Raw genomic sequence first — 17,623 nt, 5'->3', positions numbered from 1 at the left:
AAAAAAAAAAGGGAAAAAAAAAAGATCCAGTGTTATAACAGTAAGATCTCTGATGGTGCAAATGACAACCCACCTCACTTTTCAGGAACCCACAATAAACATTGTTTTCTAAAGGAGAATAGCCTGCGGAGAATAATCAAGCTGCTGCAATTGACCCGACGTCAATGCGCAATGGCTCCAAGTTACATATTCATGCCAGAAAACTAGCAACACCTTCCAATGTCTACGATTGATAACAATAATCCTTAAGGGTGAGATATATAGGCATGCACGTCCATTAACTATAAGAAGAAAACGTTCCAGTCCCAAGGTTCAGGCCACAGAACTCGGGTCAGTCTCCACTAAACAAGCAACCAATCACTTGTCACGTTTTTATCGTTGGATGAGGAATTGACAACCAGTCCCTGTGATTCTCCCGCCCCTATTCTGACACGGCTCCCGTTTAATTCTGAGAACATTCCTTATTCTGCTGAAGCGGATACTTTGTGGCCAAGATCAGGGTTGTAAGACGCCGACTCTGGATATATAATGCGCTGCTTTCTTATCACATCTCTGAACCAAAGGGGACCATCTATTCAGAATAGGAACCCAGCAACGGAGGAAATACGGACTAAGAAGACGCATGAGTGACAATGACTTAAAAACTCACCCGTTGGTCATTCTGGTGTCTGATAATGGAGAACCTTCCCTGTCTGCGACTGTGTCTATTGATGTTGTCGTCGTTGAAAGTTCAGGTGACATGCAGACAACTTTCAGCAACTGCCTGTAAAGGAGGGAGAGTTTCCTGATTTAAAATCTGTATCTGCCTCGTCCCGCCATTGTGTCAGTATCAGTGAATATTTCTACTGAGCCTCATCAGTTTAATAGTTGTTAAATGCCACAGGACAGACGGCAGTTTCAGCAGGTGCAGCGCCCCAATGATCACTACACACCCTGACGGGAGCTGGTCTTACTCCAAAATCTTACTCAGCAGTATGACGTGTGTTTCAGCTCTGACACAATGAAGAGTGACGTAGTAGTTTTCCCCACGCCGTTTCCACCTGCTGATGGTGAGCTGATCAGTATTAATGGAGGAGCACTTTTCAAAGAACAAGAACGCTTCCGAGCTCAGAGAAGGTAAGGAGAACTGTTCATGATATGGGATGTTTTTGTCACTCTTGATTTATTTTATTTAGCATTATTATCTTGTTGTGCACATTATATTTTTCAAATTCCCGAGATTTTATTTAATTTACATAGATGTTCCAATTGTATGGGTACGGTTTAGGATAGGTATTTTTTTTTTTTAATTCTCCTCTAAATTGATGCAGAATGTAAGCGTTTACAATTCAGGCACCAGGGACAGCGGACATATGGCTTCTTTGCTTTGATTTATGTCAGTTTCATTCTTGCTCACGTTTTTCTCAATTAGATTGCAGGAAAGTTGTTTCATATTCTCCTATATTCAGATAATTTTGGTGGATCTGTCAAATGAGTGTAGTTTTTAATGGTTTATGGTTGACGCAGTAACTGGTCAAGTTATTTAAATGTATATGCACACCACAGAAAGATTTAAGCCATTGAGTTCGACTACTGGTCATTCAGCTGTTTGTCAGATTTAGGGCTTTAGCAATAATTACATTTGAGTTGATCATGCAAAGCGTTGTTTCATTGGATGGTCTTTTTTATTGAAACTCTTCTGATAGATTACCAAACATCTTTTGAATAACTTACAAAGCAATCAAACAATCTGTATCTCTTTTAAGAGCAGAGTTAAGGTCACTTGGTGTCGCTGTAGACCGTGATATATTCATTGATAACTGATATGGGCTCCTCCTTCACTCTTCCTCACTTCCCTGATGAGGCAGGTAACAGTCAAGCGAGTTGTTTGAGACGAGGAACGCACTCGAAATAGCCTGTATGTAGATACACAACCGTTGTATACTAATAGAGAGAGATTGTTCTTATATAAAAACGTTGCTTAGCAATATTAAAATCTTATCATAAACACTCACAGAAGAATCAGAAGGTCTGTGATAAGGATGGACCATTCCGTGCATTGTGGATATTTTTGGATTCGGATTTGTGCTGTTATTGTGCTTAGGGTGGGATATATTCCCGGTCAGATTGTCTATTCTGTTTAAGGGAGTTGAACAAGGGAACCTTTGTTGGGAATATAGCCAAGGATCTCAATCTCAACGTTCAGGAACTGGAGTCACGTATGTTTCAGATTGTATCCGGATCCAACGAGGAAGTATTTTGATGTAAATCCAAGAACTGGTGTTCTGTTCGTGAATGAGAGATATCGACCCGTGAGGGAGCTTTGTTGAGACCAATGTGAAGTGTTCTTTGGAATGTGCAGGCCATTGCGCACAATCCTTTAAATGTTTTTCGGTTTGAAATAGACATTTTGGATAAAAATGACAATGTACCTTGTTTCATTGAAAATTTCTCTGACATTAAATATTTCTGAAAACGCTGCTGCGGAGAGCGATTTTCTTCTGCCAGTGGCTGAGGATGCGGATGGGGGCAGTAAACTCTATGAAAACCTACAAGCTAAGTCCAAATGAACATTTTTATTTGGGATGTAACAGAGCGGTGGAGAGCAGAGTTTGTCTGCTGAGTTAGTGTTACAGAAGGCTTTAGCGAGAGAAACAGGCTGTGATGAAGCTCATACTAACTGCTGTTGATGGAGGAAACCCTCCCAGATCTGGGACACTACAGATCACTGTACATGTATTTGATACTAATGAATACTCCAATTTTCAGCAAACCTCTTTTACAAATGTCAAGTTGAGGAGAAGTTTCAAATGGAACCAAAATAATAACTCTCCACGGCAATCAGACTTGGATGAGGGGTATCAACAGTGACATTCTTTACTATTTTGTTGGTAACAGGAATGCAAAAGGATCTAGTATATTTGCTATTGACCCATATACTGGGGATGTATCAGTGAAAAGTAATGTCGATTATGAAGAAAACGTTGGGATTGGTTACGAGTCCAGGGCTGCAGACCAAGGCAACCTCCAAAACGACACATTGTAAAGTGTTGGTGGAAAGTAGTCGATATAAATGACAATGCTCCAGAGATAGCAATAACATCACTCATGAGCACAGTAAAAGAGAGGATGCCAAGTCTGGCGCTGCTGTTGCTTTAGTAATGCTCTCAGATAAAGATGGGGGTAAAATGGAATTGTGAATTGTCAGATAAGTATACTGTTCCTTTCCAACTGCAGTTTTCTTAAAAAATACACTTCTCTTTAGTTGTGGACGGGCCTCTGGACAGATGAGAATGTTCTCAGTACAACATCAGTATTATTGCTATGGACGAGGGACCCACCTCTCTCCAGCACCAGTGTTGTTACTCTATACATTTCTGATGTGAATGACAACCCCACCCGTTTTCCAGAACATCTTATTAACATGTATTTAAAGGAGAATAGTCCAGTGGGAGGTCTGATAGTTAGTGTAAGTGCGTAATGATTCCAGATGAAATGGAAAACGCGCGTGTATTATATTCTCTATCGGAAAGTAAAAGTGATAATATATCGCCCTCGTCAATTGTCAACATTAACTCTATAATGGTGAAATAAACAGCATGCAGTCTTTTAACTATGAAGAAGTAAAAAAAGTTACAATTTCAGTTCAGGCCACAGATTCTGGCGTTCCTCCACTAAGCAGCAACGTCACTGTCAACGTTTTTATCCTGGATGAGAATGAACAACAGTCCTGTGATTCTCCCGCCCTTATTCTGATCACGGCTCCGTTAATTCTGAGAACATTCCTTATTTCTGCTGAAGCGGGATACTTTGTGGCCAAGATCAGGGCTGTAGACGCCGACTCTGGTTACAATGCGCTGCTTTCTTATCATCTCTCTGAACCAAAGGGGACAATCTTATTCAGAAGAGGAACCATCAACGGAGAAATACGGACTAAGAGACCGCATGAGTGACAATGACCTAAAAACTCACCCGTTGGGCATTCTGGTTGTCTGATAATGGAGAACCTTCCCTGTCTGCCACTGTGGTCTGTTGTTGTTTGTGGCGTCGTTGAAGTACAGGTGACACACAGACATTCTTTCAGACATTCTGCCTGTAAAAGGAGGGAGAGTTTTTTCTCTGATTTAAATCTGTAATCTGCTCGTAGGCATTGTGTCATTATCAGTGATATTTCTACTGAGGCCTCATCAGTTTAATAAGTTGTAAATGCCACAGACAGGAGCAGTTTCAGCAGGTGCAGCGCGCCCAATGATCACTTACCCACCCTGACGGGAGCTGGGTCTACATCCAAATCTACTCAGCAGTATGACGGTGGTGTTTCAGTTGACACAATGAAGAGTGACGTAGTAGTTTCCCCACGCAGTTTTCCACCTGTTGGATGGTGAGCTGAATCAGTATTAATGGAGGGGACCACTTTCCAAAGGACCACGAACGCTTCCCAACACAGAGAAGGTAATTACCTTCATTATAAAAAGGCATACTATGTACCATCTATTGACCAAACTGCTTTTTAAGTCGACTAATATGTCTCTTGTTTTATATAATTAGTTTTGAGCAGGAATATCCTCATGTCTCAGCATGTTTGTGTTCGTTCAATGCGCCCTTTTGACAAGGTCATGGTAGGGTACCTTATGTTGTTGAATAGAGTTAGGCCCCTACCTTGTTTAACTTTTCTGCCTTCTGATATGAAATCACTTTGTTCAAACAATTATGTCATAATTTGGGGTTCATTTGGTGTAATGTGTATGGTTATTTGTAGGTCAAAAAGACAGCTCGTTTAAGAAACACTTTTCTTTTGACTTCAGCACACTGGGGTGGACAGCGACATAACTGGTCGCTGTGGTTTTTAATAACAACACGTTTCATGTCACACCGTGTCGCTGCAGACCATGGATATGAAGGTTGTTCTCAGTCCTGGTGCCCCTCCCTCTATGCTTGTCATGAGCTGGGAGGGCTTTGTACAGGTCCAGGATACATGCACTCTGTTTGTGTTTTATACAAGAAAGCATTCTCACTGCGTTTTGGCCGTTTTTATGTCTCATGTTTTAGTGGTAGATAACACTAGTTTCAGAATCTAATTATCGATGTTTGGCACTAAACAACTGAAACCGTGATAACGATGGGCCTCTTCTCCATGCATGTATTTTTGATTCGGATTCTGCTTCTTCTTTGTTTCTGGAATTTATTCATCCAGTCAGATTGTCTATTCTGTCTCAGAGGAGGTGAACAAGGAACCGTTGTTGGAATATAGCCAAGACCTCAATCTCAATGTTCAGGAATTGGAGTCTCCGTATGTTTCAGATTGTAGCCGATCTAACAAGAAGTATTTTGAATGTAAATGTTAAGACTGGTGCTCTGTTTGTGATCGAAGAGAATTTAATCGAGAAACCTATGTTGTGACGAGCAAGACTGTGCCTTAAATTTAGAGGCCCTAGCACAAAACCCATAGTCTTTATCGGATCGAGATAGAGATTTTGGATACAAATGACAACGCACCATTTTTCTCAGGTAATATACTTACAATGAATATTACAGAGATAGCTATTTTAGGAGACAAATTCCTCTTACCCATGCAAAAGATCCAGATGTTGGTAGTAACTCGGTAAACAGCTACAAGCTGAGTCCAAATGAACACTTCTCTCTTGATGTACAGAGCGTGGAGAGCAGAGTGTGTCTGCGGAATTAGTGCTAAGAAAGCTTTAGACCGAGAGAAACAGGCTGTGATCCAGCTGACACTGACTGCTGTTGATGGAGGAAACCCTCCTCGATCAGGGACGTTACAGATAGTGGTAAACGTTATGGATATAAATGACAATAATCCAATTTTCAAGCAAACCTCTTTTAACAAGTGAAAGTGAATGAAAATTTCGCCGGTAGGAAAAAAAGAGTCACTTCTCTTCTTGCTTCGGATTATAGATGAAGGAGTAAATGGTGAAGTAATATATTCTCTAGTTGGATATGGGCCTGATACGAAGCTCTATTCTCTATCGTTCCTGAGACAGGGGTGATTGAGGTAAAGGGGAGTGATTGACCATGAACAAAATGCTGCAATTGGAGTTAAGAGTCCAAGCAAAAGACCAAGGTATTCCCCCTAGGAGTACACGTTGTAAAGTCTTAGTTGAAGTTATTGATGAGAATGATAACACTCCAGAAATTATCAGTGACGTCCACTCATTGACACTGTTCAGGAGGAGTGAAATCAGCCACAGCTGTTGCCTATCACAGTCACTGACAAAGATGGGGTAAGAATGGAGTAGTTCAGTGTAACATGCAGGTTCTGGTCCTTTCAAGTTGCAGTCTTCAAAATAATAATTACTATTCTGTATTAGTTAATGGCACTAGACAGAGAACTTGTTTCAATGTATAATGTAACCATTGTTGCAACAGATGAAGGATCTCCACCTCTCTCCAGCACTAGAGTTATTAGTGTGCACATTTCTGATGTGAATGACCAATGCGCCTCGCTTTCAGAGCCATAATGGGTGAATTTAAAAGAAAACAGTCCAGTTGGAGGTCATATTGCCAGCTTGACTGCGAATGATTAGACATAAATGAAAATGCTCAGTTGTCTTATTCATTTTCTAGAAGGCTTTAATGCAATACCCTTGTCTACAATGATAAACATAAACTCTTTAACTGGTGAGAATATATAGCATGCAGTCATTTAACTATGAAGAAGTAAAAACAGTTCCAGTTCCAAGTTCAGGCCACAGACTCTGGTGTTCCTCCACTAAGCAGCAACATCACTGTCAACGTTTTTATCCAGGATGAGAATGAAACAGTCCTGTGATTCTCCCGCCCTTTTCTGATCACGGCTCCGTTAATTCTGAGAACATTCCTTATTCTGCTGAGCGGATACTTTGTGGCCAAGATCAGGGCTGTAGACGCCGACTCTGGTTTACAATGCGCTGCTTTTTTATCACATCTCTGAACCAAAGGGGACCAATCTATTCAGAATAGGAACCAGCAACGGAGAAATACGGACTAAGAGACGCATGAGTGACAATGACCTAAAAAACTCACCCGTTGGTCATTCTGGTGTCTGATAATGGAGAACCTTCCCTGTCTGCGACTGTGTCTATTGATTTTGTTGTCGTTGAAAGTACAGGTGACACAAAAACAACTTTCAGACAACTGCCTGTTAAGGAGGAGAGTTTCTCAGATTTTAATCGGTATCTGCTCGTAGCCATTGTGTCAGTATCAGTGATATTTCTACTGAGCCTCGTCAGTTTAATAGTTGTAAAATGCTACAGGACAGACGGCAGTTTCAGCAGGTGAGCGCCCCAATGATCACTACCCACCCTGACGGGAGCTGGTCTTACTCCAAATCTACTCAGCAAGTATACGTGTGTTTCAGCTCTGACACAATGAAGAGTGACGTAGTAGTTTTCCCCACGCAGTTTCCACCTGTTGATGGTGAGCTGATCAGTATTAATGGAGAGACACTTTCAAAGGACACAAACACTTTCCAACACAGAGAAGGTAAGATCACTTTTCTAAGGATTTTGCTTTGTAATTGCTTTTTTTAAATTGACATTATTGCTGCATTTTCAAATTCCTGAAAAACTTGGGGAATTCCCTTCTAACTTGACAATTTAATGGGTACGGTATAGTTGGATAAATTTTGCTCCAAATTGATGCAGCAAAGCAGCTTTTCATTTCAAACACAATGGACAGCGACCTGTGGCTACTTTGGTTAGTCAGTCTCATTCTTGCTCACTTTTTCTAGATAAAACTGCAGCAAAGTTGTGTCGTATTGTCCTCTAACAGATAAAGGTATGAACCTGTCAGAATATTGTAGTTTTTAGTTGCTTAATGTAAAACTGAAAACTGTAAAGACATTTAGATGTAGGCCCTAGTCACACCACTAAGGTAAGGTAAGCAATACCTTCAATTTAGGAGAAAGTGTCGTTCATTGGATGCATTTGTTTGTTTCTTATGCGTTCCTTATGTTATTTACAGTTGAAGTCGGAAGTTTACATACACCTTAGCCATATACATTTAAACTCAGTTTTTCACAATTGCTGACATTTAATCCTAGTAAACATTCCCTGTCTTAGGTCACCACTTTATTTTAAGAATGTGAAATGTCAGAAAATAGTTAAGAGAATGATTTATTTCAGCTTTTATTTCTTTCATCACATTCCCAGTGGGTCAGAAGTTTACATACACTCAATAGTATTTGGTAGCATTGCCTTTAAATTGTTTAACTTGAGTCAAACGTGCTCGCGACACGCTTTTTTCTGTTCTGCCCACACAAATTTTTATAGGATCGAGGTCAGGGTTTTGTGATGGCCACTCCAATACCTTGACTTTCTTGTCCTAAGCCATTTTGCCACATCTTTGGAAGTATGCTTGGGTCATTGTCCATTTGGAAGACCCATTTGCGACCAAGCTTTAACTTCCTGACTGATGTCTGGAGATGTTGTTTCAATACATCCACATAATTTTCCCTCCCCATGATGCCATCTAGTTTGTGAAGTGCACCAGTCCCTCCTGCAGCAAAGCACCCCCACAACATGATGCTGCACCCCCGTGCTTCACGGTTGGGATGGTGTTCTTTGGCTTGCAAGCCTCCCCCTTTTTCCTCCAAACATAACGATGGTCATTATGGTCAAACAGTTCTATTTTTGTTTCATCAGACCAGAGGAATTTCAAAATGATGTCATGGCTTTAGAAGCTTCTGATAGGCTAATTGACATCATTTGAGTCAATTGGAGGTGTACCTGTGGATGTATTTCAAGACCTACCTTCAAACTCAGTGCCTCTTTGCTTGACATCATGGGAAAATCAAACAAAAGATATCATGCAAGACCTCAGAAAAAAAATTGTAGACCTCCACAAGTCTGGTTCAACCTTGGAAGTAATTTTCAAACGCCTGAAGGTACCACGTTCATCTGTACAAACAATATAACGCAAGTATAAACACCATGGGACCACGCAGCCATCATACCGCTCAGGAAGGAAACGCGTTCTGACTCCTAGAGATGAACGTACTTTGGAATGAAAACTGCAAATCAATCCCAGAACAACAGCAAAGGACCTTCTGAAGATACTGGAGGAAACAGGTACAAAAGCATCTATATCCACAGTAAAACGAGTCCTATATCGACATAACCTTAAAGTCAGCTCAGCAAGGAAGAAGCCACTGCTCCAAAACCTCAATAAAAAAGCCAGACTACAGTTTGCAACTGCACATGGGGACAAAGATCATATTTATTGGAGAAATTTCCTCTGGTCTGATGAAACAAAAATAGAACTGTTTGACCATAATGACCATCGTTATGTTTGGAGGAAAAAGGGGGAGGCTTGCAAGCCAAAGAACACCATCCCAACCGTGAAGCACGGGGGTGGCAGCATCATGTTGTGGGGGTGCTTTGCTGCAGGAGGGACTGGTGCACTTCACAAACTAGATGGCATCATGGGGAGGGAAAATTATGTGGATGTATTGAAACAACATCTCCAGACATCAGTCAGGAAGTTAAAGCTTGGTCGCAAATGGGTCTTCCAAATGGACAATGACCCCAAGCATACTTCCAAAGATGTGGCAAAATGGCTTAAGGACAAGAAAGTCAAGGTATTGGAGTGGCCATCACAAAACCCTGACCTCGATCCTATAGAAAATTTGTGTGGGCAGAACAGAAAAAGCGTGCGCGAGCACGTTTGACTCAAGTTAAACAATTTAAAGGCAATGCTACCAAATACTAATTGAGTGTATGTAAACTTCTGACCCACTGGGAATGTGATGAAAGAAATAAAAGCTGAAATAAATCATTCTCTTAACTATTATTCTGACATTTCACATTCTTAAAATAAAGTGGTGACCTAAGACAGGGAATGTTTACTAGGATTAAATGTCAGCAATTGTGAAAAACTGAGTTTAAATGTATATGGCTAAGGTGTATGTAAACTTCCGACTTCAACTGTAAATAACATAAGGAACGCATAAAGAAACAAACAAATGCATCCAATGAACGACACTTTCTTCCTAAATTGAAGGTATTGCTTACCTTACCTTAGTGGTGTGAACTAGGGCCTACATCTAAATGTCTTTACAGTTTTCAGTTTTACATTAAGCAACTAAAAACTACAATATTCTGACAGGTTCATACCTTTATCTGTTAGAGGACAATACGACACAACTTTGCTGCAGTTTTATCTAGAAAAAGTGAGCAAGAATGAGACTGACTAACCAAAGTAGCCACAGGTCGCTGTCCATGGTGTTGAAATGAAAAGCTGCTTGCTGCATCAATTTGGAGCAAAATTTTATCCAAACTATACCGTACCCATTAAAATTGTCAAGTTAGAAGGGAACTTCCCCAAGTTTTTCAGGAATTTGAAAATGCAGCAATAATGTCAATTTAAAAAAAGCAATTACAAAGCAAAATCCTTAGAAAAAGTGATCCTTACCTTCTCTGTGTTGGAAAGTGTTGATGGGATATATCTTCCGGTCAGAATTGTCTATTCTGTTTTAGAGGAGTTGAACAAGGGAACCTTTGTTGGGAATATAGCCAAGGATCTCAATCTCACGTCAGGAACTGGAGTCACGTATGTTTTCAGATTGTATCCGGATCCAACAGAAGTATTTTTGATGTAAATCCAAGAACTGGTGTTCTGTTCGTGAATGAGATAATCGACCGTGAGGAGCTTTGTGAGACCAATTGTGAAGTGTTTCTTGAATGTGCAGGCCATTGCGCACAATCCTTTAAATGTTTTTTCGTGTTGAAATAGACATTTTGGATAAAATGACAATGTACCTTGTTTCATTGAAAATTCTCTGACATTAAATATTTCTGAAAACGCTGCTGCGGGAGAGCGATTTCTTCTGCCAGTGGCTGAGGATGCGGATGGGGGCAGTAACTCTATGAAAACCTACAAGCTAAGTCCAAATGAACATTTTTATTTGGATGTACAGAGCGGTGGAGAGCAGAGTTTGTCTGCTGAGTTATGTGTTACAGAAGGCTTTAGACCGAAGAAACAGGCTGTGATGAAGCTCATACTAACTGCTGTTGAGGGAGGAAACCCTCCCAGATCTGGGACACTACAGATCACTGTACATGTATTTGATACTAATGACAATACTCCAATTTTCAGCAAACCTCTTTACAAAGTCAAAGTTGAGGAGAATGTTTCAAATGGAACCAAATAATAACTCTCACGGCATCAGACTTGGATGAGGGTATCAACAGTGACATTCTTTACTATTTTGTTGTAACAGGAATGCAAAAGGATCTAGTATATTTGCTATTGACCCATATACTGGGGATGTATCAGTGAAAGGTAATGTCGATTAATGAAGAGATTAACGTTGGTGACGTTTCGTAGATCTGGTTACGAGGTACCGCAGGTCTCCGCTGGCCAGATCCAAGGCCCGAACCGTTCACAAAACTACGACAGCATTGTTTAGGAAAGTGTTGGTGGAAAGTAGTCGATCGTATATCATGCTATGCCCATAGATGTGGCTCTAAGCGCACATGAAGCCAGATAGAGAGCTGCAATCCGTCTTAGGGTTAGTTTCTTGCTTAGTAGAGCTACATTAATAGCCGACAATGTAGAAGGTAGCCCATAATCTGGCTGACTGATCTCGGCTTGTGTATGCTCGCAGAGAGCTAATAATGTGTTCATCATGAATGTTCAGGGCAATCTAAGTGAATCTTTATGATCAGAGTATACGATTCACTCCACTGCTATTAATATAACAGATTTTGTTGCAATCGTGATGTACGTTCCTCCTGGATCTATGAGGGTATGAGCATTTATTTTCTCAGTACAACATCAGTATTATTGCTATGGACGAGGGGACCCCCACTCTCTCCAAGCACCAGTGTTGTTACTCTATACATTTCTGATGTGAATGACAACCCACCCCGTTTCCAGAACATCTTATTAACATGTATTTAAAGGAGAATAGTCCAGTGGGAGGTCTGATAGTTAGTGTAAGTGCGTATGATCCAGATGAAATGGAAAACGCCGCGTGTATTATATTCTCTATCGAAGTAAAGTGATAATATATCGCCCTCGTCAATTGTCAACATTAACTCTATAACTGGTGAAATAAACAGCATGCAGTCTATTAACTATGAAGAAGTAAAAAAGTTAAATTTCAAGTTCAGCCCAGATCTGGGTTCCTCCACTAAGCAGCAATCAACTGTCAACGTTTTTATCTGGATGAGAATGACAACAGTCCTGTGATTCTCCGCCCTATTCTGATCACGGCTCCGTTAATTCTGAGAACATTCTTATTCTGCTGAAGCGGGATACTTTGTGGCCAAGATCAGGGTGTAGACGCCGACTCTGGTTACAATGCGCTGCTTTCTTATCACATCTCTGAACCAAAGGGGACCAATCTATTCAGAATAGGAACCACAACGGAGAAATACGGACTAAGAGACGCATGAGTGAACAATGACTAAAAACTCACCCGTTGGTCATTCTGGTGTCTGATAATGGAGAACCTTCCCTGTCTGCACTGTGTCTGTTGATGTTGTGTCGTTGAAAGTACAGGTGACCACAGACACTTTCAGACACTGCCTGTAAAGGAGGAGAGTTTCTCTGATTTAAATCTGTATCTGCTCGTGCCATTGTGTCATTATCAGTGATATTTCTACTGAGCCTCATCAGTTTAATAGTTGTAAAATGCCACAGGACAGACGGCAGTTTCAGCAGGTGCACGCCCCAATGATCACTACCCACCCTGACGGGAGCTGGTCTTACCCAAATCTACTCAGCAGTATGACGTGTGTTTCAGCTCTGACACAATGAGAGTGACGTAGTAGTTTTCCCCACGCAGTTTCCACCTGTTGATGGTGAGCTGATCAGTATTAATGGAGGGACACTTTTCAAAGGACACGAACGCTTCCCAACACAGAGAAGGTAATTACCCTTCATTATAAAAGCATATCTTAGTACATCTATTGACCAAAATGCTATTTTTTCTAAAGTCGATAATATGTCCTCTTGTTTTAATAAATAATTAGTTTTGAGCAGGAAATCCTCATGTCTCAGCATGTTGTTGTTTGTTCAATGCGCCTTTTGAACAAGGTCATGTAAGGGGTACCTTATGTTGTTGAATTAGAGTTAGGCCTACCTTGTTTAACTTTTCTGCCTTCTTGGATATGAATCATTTTGTTCAAACAATAGTGTCATAATTTGGGGTTCATTTGGTGTAAATGTTTATGGTTATTTGTAGGTCAAAAAGACAAGCTCGTTTAAGAAACACTTTTCTTTTTGGACTTCAGCACCCACTGGGTGGACAGCGACATAACTGGGTCGCTGGATGGTTATTAAATAACACACGTTTATCATGTTCACCACTTATGTCAATGTGTCGTCTTGCAACCCATTGTGATCATTGAAGGTTGTTTCTTTCAGTCTTGGTTGTCCCTCTCCCTCTTCATTTGGTTGCTTTGTCATGAGTCTGGAGAGGATAGCTTTTGTACTAGGTCTCAGTGTATACATCGCACTTCTGTTTTGTTATATATACAATGTAATAGCGTTATTTCTACTTGCGTTATTTGGCCGTTTGTTAGTCTCTAATGTTTTTTATCGGAGTAGATAACACTAGTTTTTAGAATCTAATTATCGATGTGTTGACACTAACACTCTGAATCCGTGGATTACGTGGGCCTCTTTCTTCCATCGCATGTTTATTTTATTTGTTCGGTTTATTCTGTCTATTTCTTTCTTGTTATCCTTTAGACTTTAAGATCTTTATTCATTAATCCAGTCAGGATTGTCTATTTTCTGTCTCAGAGGAGGTGAACAATGTGGGTTAAGATCCGTTGTTGTGCGCGGGAAAATTATAGCCAAACAAATGCGACTGAACCACATCGATCGAGAATACTCATATGTTCAGGACATTCGAGGAAAGTCTGTATTCACTTTGATACTATTGAGATTGTAAGGCTTGGCGTCATCATGCGGACTAAACAAAGCAGAGGTATCTCTTTGGATGTATATACTCTTAACGACTGGCTCGCTCTCGTAAGATTGTGAGAGTAACGAAGAGAGAATCAATCCGAGAAGAATGGAACCTGATAATGTGTTCGCACGAAGCCAAGGACATTGTGAGCCTTAAATTGAAGAAAGGCCGCCCTAGAAGCATACAACAAGCCGCAATAGTCTTTATCGAATTCGAGATAGAGATTTCCAAATTGGAATTAACACAAATGTACCATAGACACTGGGAGACAGAGCGACCTTTGTCATTCACTCTAGCCTGAGAGGTTATTCGACTCTCACACAGGATGTACAGTTTTGAGACTATTGAGATAGATACTATAATCACTCACGAGAGAGAGAGAGATAATTCAGACTTCTGAACACTGAGTGGTCTTATATTCACCTCCAATAAATAATGACCACTAAAAGATCCAAGATGATTAGGATAGTCAGAGGTCGGAAATATAAACAGACGCTAACGATGAGAATGAGCTTCTCATTGTATATGAACAACATCGATCAATCCAGATCGTGTCGTAGATGTAATCCTAGGGACCTGTACAAAGCGGTGCTGCACCGCAGACGCATAGACGAATGTGCTGATCTAGTAGGCGAGGGAGATTCAGTATCGCTATGAAACTGAAGAGGCTAGTAATATATATGCACACCCGTTATGCAAGAGAAGGTCTCGATTGAGTGCTCCGAGCAGCGTGACAAACACTGGAGGTCTGGGGTACTGATGAAAGGATGTGGGATCAATCCTCCTACTGATAAATCAGAACGCGACGTCACCACGATTGACGTAGGGCTACAATATGCGCTTAGTCGGAGATATACTACCCCAGTAGGGTGAACAACTGGAGAAATCGCTACAAAATAGTAATAAGTCGAGTCACTAATTCACAACCGAGCTGTCTCTTTTTATATCTGACACACATGATTGAACACGAAATTGAGATGAACATATTAGACCACTTGGATACACGCAAGAGAAAAACACGTACATTTTATTCGGACTAATTATTTGGAGTCTGAAAGAATAAAGTGAGAATGATATGGTAGTCCCAATATGGTGTACAGCAGGTAATAAGTATTCTCGTCAAGGTATGGAATATGTGGCCCTGATAAATACGCAAAGATAAGGCTGCTCCTAATTATCTCTCTCTATCGTTTCTCCATGAGACCAAGGGTGATTGGAGGGTAGCCTAGGGAGTGATCTGACCTACATGACCCATTAGGGTTCAAAGAATCAAAGATGGGCTCGCAATTTGGGAAAAGCGAATTACAAGAAGAATCACAAGACGAACTGAGGAAGAACATATGGAGTAGTAACTCTACCTATCGGCATTGTGGCACTACCAAGCTATATTTATTGTTAAGTTAATTAAGCATAGATGAAGATTATTATATGAATAGAGCAGGAGAGTAAATAAACACTTGGCCATAGGTATTAAGGGTCAAATAAGTGTTCAGGCACACTGGTCACTATTGTAGACTCAAATGCTGTTTTTCAAAGGAAATGGGAAAGGGTGGTAAAATATACTTCTAGGCACAAGCCTGCTTGTTGTCTGGGGATATATAGTACGGTCTGCACAGTCCACTGAAATACGATGCGGTGTGTTGGTAAGAAGTGGAGTCCACCTTGCGAGCATAAGTAATACTCAGTGTGAGAGATCGTCTCGCTCACAGTCGATCTAGGTTGAGAACCTTGCGGTTAGACAGGAAATACTGTACCTAGACGTTTCCAACATATCATTCATATAATTGATACTCAGATTCTGCATAACATCAACACGTCTCTAAGGATAATGGGCCCCACTAGACCAGTATGTATAATTGTTTCAAATGTATAATGTAAACCAATTTGTTCTGCTGATTGGCAATGACAGAATGAGTGAATCGTCACCGCTCCCTGGCTGCTTTGTATTGCACGTGATTCAGATAGTTGAAGTCGGCTTTGCTGAGATGCCTGCCGAGACCCATGTTGTGGGCCATTCCTGATATTGATCTGGATAGATGGACTCGGATAGAACATTCACCGGATTAATGCCGCATGCGCTATCGAGCAGTCGCTTAGGTTTTCAGTCAGAGCAACCTATCTCTATTCTTTCGCGCTGAGACTTTCGGAGATAGTCAAGGGCATGTCCTAGTTTGTATGTCATAGGCACTTGGCACAGCCTTGACTCGCGTAGTGCGACATGGTGTAGACATCAATCGATATAATGTCCTCAGTGTGCTTCATCCACATTCGTACTCTAGAACGGCACTCTTAGCTATTTGTTAGGAGTACTCTGTCTCTCTGTCATCATCAGTCGATTCTTATCAATTGCTATAAGACTCACTTTTCTCCTCTTCGTATGACTTGGTTGAGCCTCTTATCTGTATAGTAGTTCGAGTGTGCCCACGTTTTTGCATGTTCACGTGCGTATTGCTTAAGGGAGCGATCATTAAGCGAGTGCTCAGTTGAGAGTGTGCTACGCCGCCATACGTACCCGTCTGGTGCTGTGTACTCTTTCGCACCAACATCATGCAGCAACATTCTCCGACTAGCCTCTCAAGGCCGGTTCTCAGTTAGGCGTCTCGGTTGTAACTGCCTAGGGAGTGGAGTACAATGGAATCAGATCGTGACTCAGATTTCGTCTTTCTCCACGGGCCTTCTTATCACGGATCTGTCGGGATTTGCCACTGCTTGTGAGGGCGGTGCAGTGGCCTGGCTGTGTTCACTATATTCTCTCTTGTGAGGTAGATTTTCACTTTGACTTGCTTGTTGTTACTGAAGCAGTGGGATATGAGTCGGACATATCTTGGATGGGGGCTAGATCATGTGACGCTTGTTATTGATCTGCCGACGCGTCTGGTGTAGCCATGCTATGCACTGCTTTTCTTAATCATTGATGATTCTGAACCCAATGCGCGACCACTTCTATTCCTAGGAAAATATTAGTGTAATCAGCAACGGAGTACAGGTTAAATCGGACTAAGAGAGCGACTAGTTTGACCGAGGGACATAGAGAAGCCTATTCCCGTCTATGTCTCTTGTCAGATAAGTGCATGATTGAATTATGGGGATGAACCTTCCCCTGCTGTCTCGCGGCTGATGTGGCTTTGAGTGAGTTTTGCGTTCTGGTGCTAGTTTGATGATACAGGTGATTCGACATAATGAACCAGCAAGCTATCTCTTCTGGTTCCAGAGCACACGGCTCACGCCTGTATGAGTATGAGGTTTGAAGAGGCGATATTGCGTTGTGTCGGAGGAGTATACTTATTATGCATATCGTTGCCGATTCTATAATCTTTACCCCTAGTTCCTCATGTTGAGAGCAAGACTTCCAGCTCATGGCTATGTATCAGTGATATTATATACTGAAGCCTCGCAAGTTTAATAGCTTGCTACATGCCTACAGGACAGACGGCAGTTTCAACCAAACTCAACCAATAACCAGCAGGTGCGAGACCCAATGAGATCACTCCTGACGGGAGCTGGTTCCTTACTCCAAATCTACTCAGCAGTATGACGGATGCTTTTTTTCTTGCGATGTTCGTGACTTGAATCAAATTGGCAAGTAGTGACTGGAGCTAGGATCTTCTTCTCACCCACGGAGCTTTCCACCTGTTTGTAATGGTAGATGGTCTAGGTGATTGTATTGTTCATAGCGCCGAAGGGACCACTGTGTTCAAAAACAGGACACCAAACACTTTCCCA

The 17,623-nt window shown here is 41.3% G+C and overlaps 4 pseudogenes; all 4 read left to right on the top strand.

Annotated features, from left to right (window-relative positions):
• Positions 1 to 1,000: 1,000 nt before the first annotated feature.
• LOC139029544 (protocadherin alpha-3-like) lies at positions 1,001 to 4,364 on the top strand (annotated as a pseudogene).
• Positions 4,365 to 4,868: 504 nt separating this feature from the next.
• Positions 4,869 to 7,761, top strand: LOC139029543 (protocadherin alpha-11-like; annotated as a pseudogene).
• Positions 7,762 to 10,157: 2,396 nt separating this feature from the next.
• Positions 10,158 to 11,256, top strand: LOC139029542 (protocadherin gamma-A10-like; annotated as a pseudogene).
• A 16-nt stretch (positions 11,257 to 11,272) lies between these two features.
• Positions 11,273 to 17,623, top strand: part of LOC139029541 (protocadherin gamma-A3-like) — a 7,704-nt pseudogene continuing 1,353 nt past the window's right edge.

Source organism: Salvelinus sp. IW2-2015, linkage group LG20 (genome assembly GCF_002910315.2).
Source record: "Salvelinus sp. IW2-2015 linkage group LG20, ASM291031v2, whole genome shotgun sequence".
Classification (NCBI taxonomy): Eukaryota; Metazoa; Chordata; class Actinopteri; order Salmoniformes; family Salmonidae; genus Salvelinus; species Salvelinus sp. IW2-2015.
Note: the sequence above shows the minus strand (reverse complement) of the source record. Positions and strands in the feature narration are given on the sequence as shown.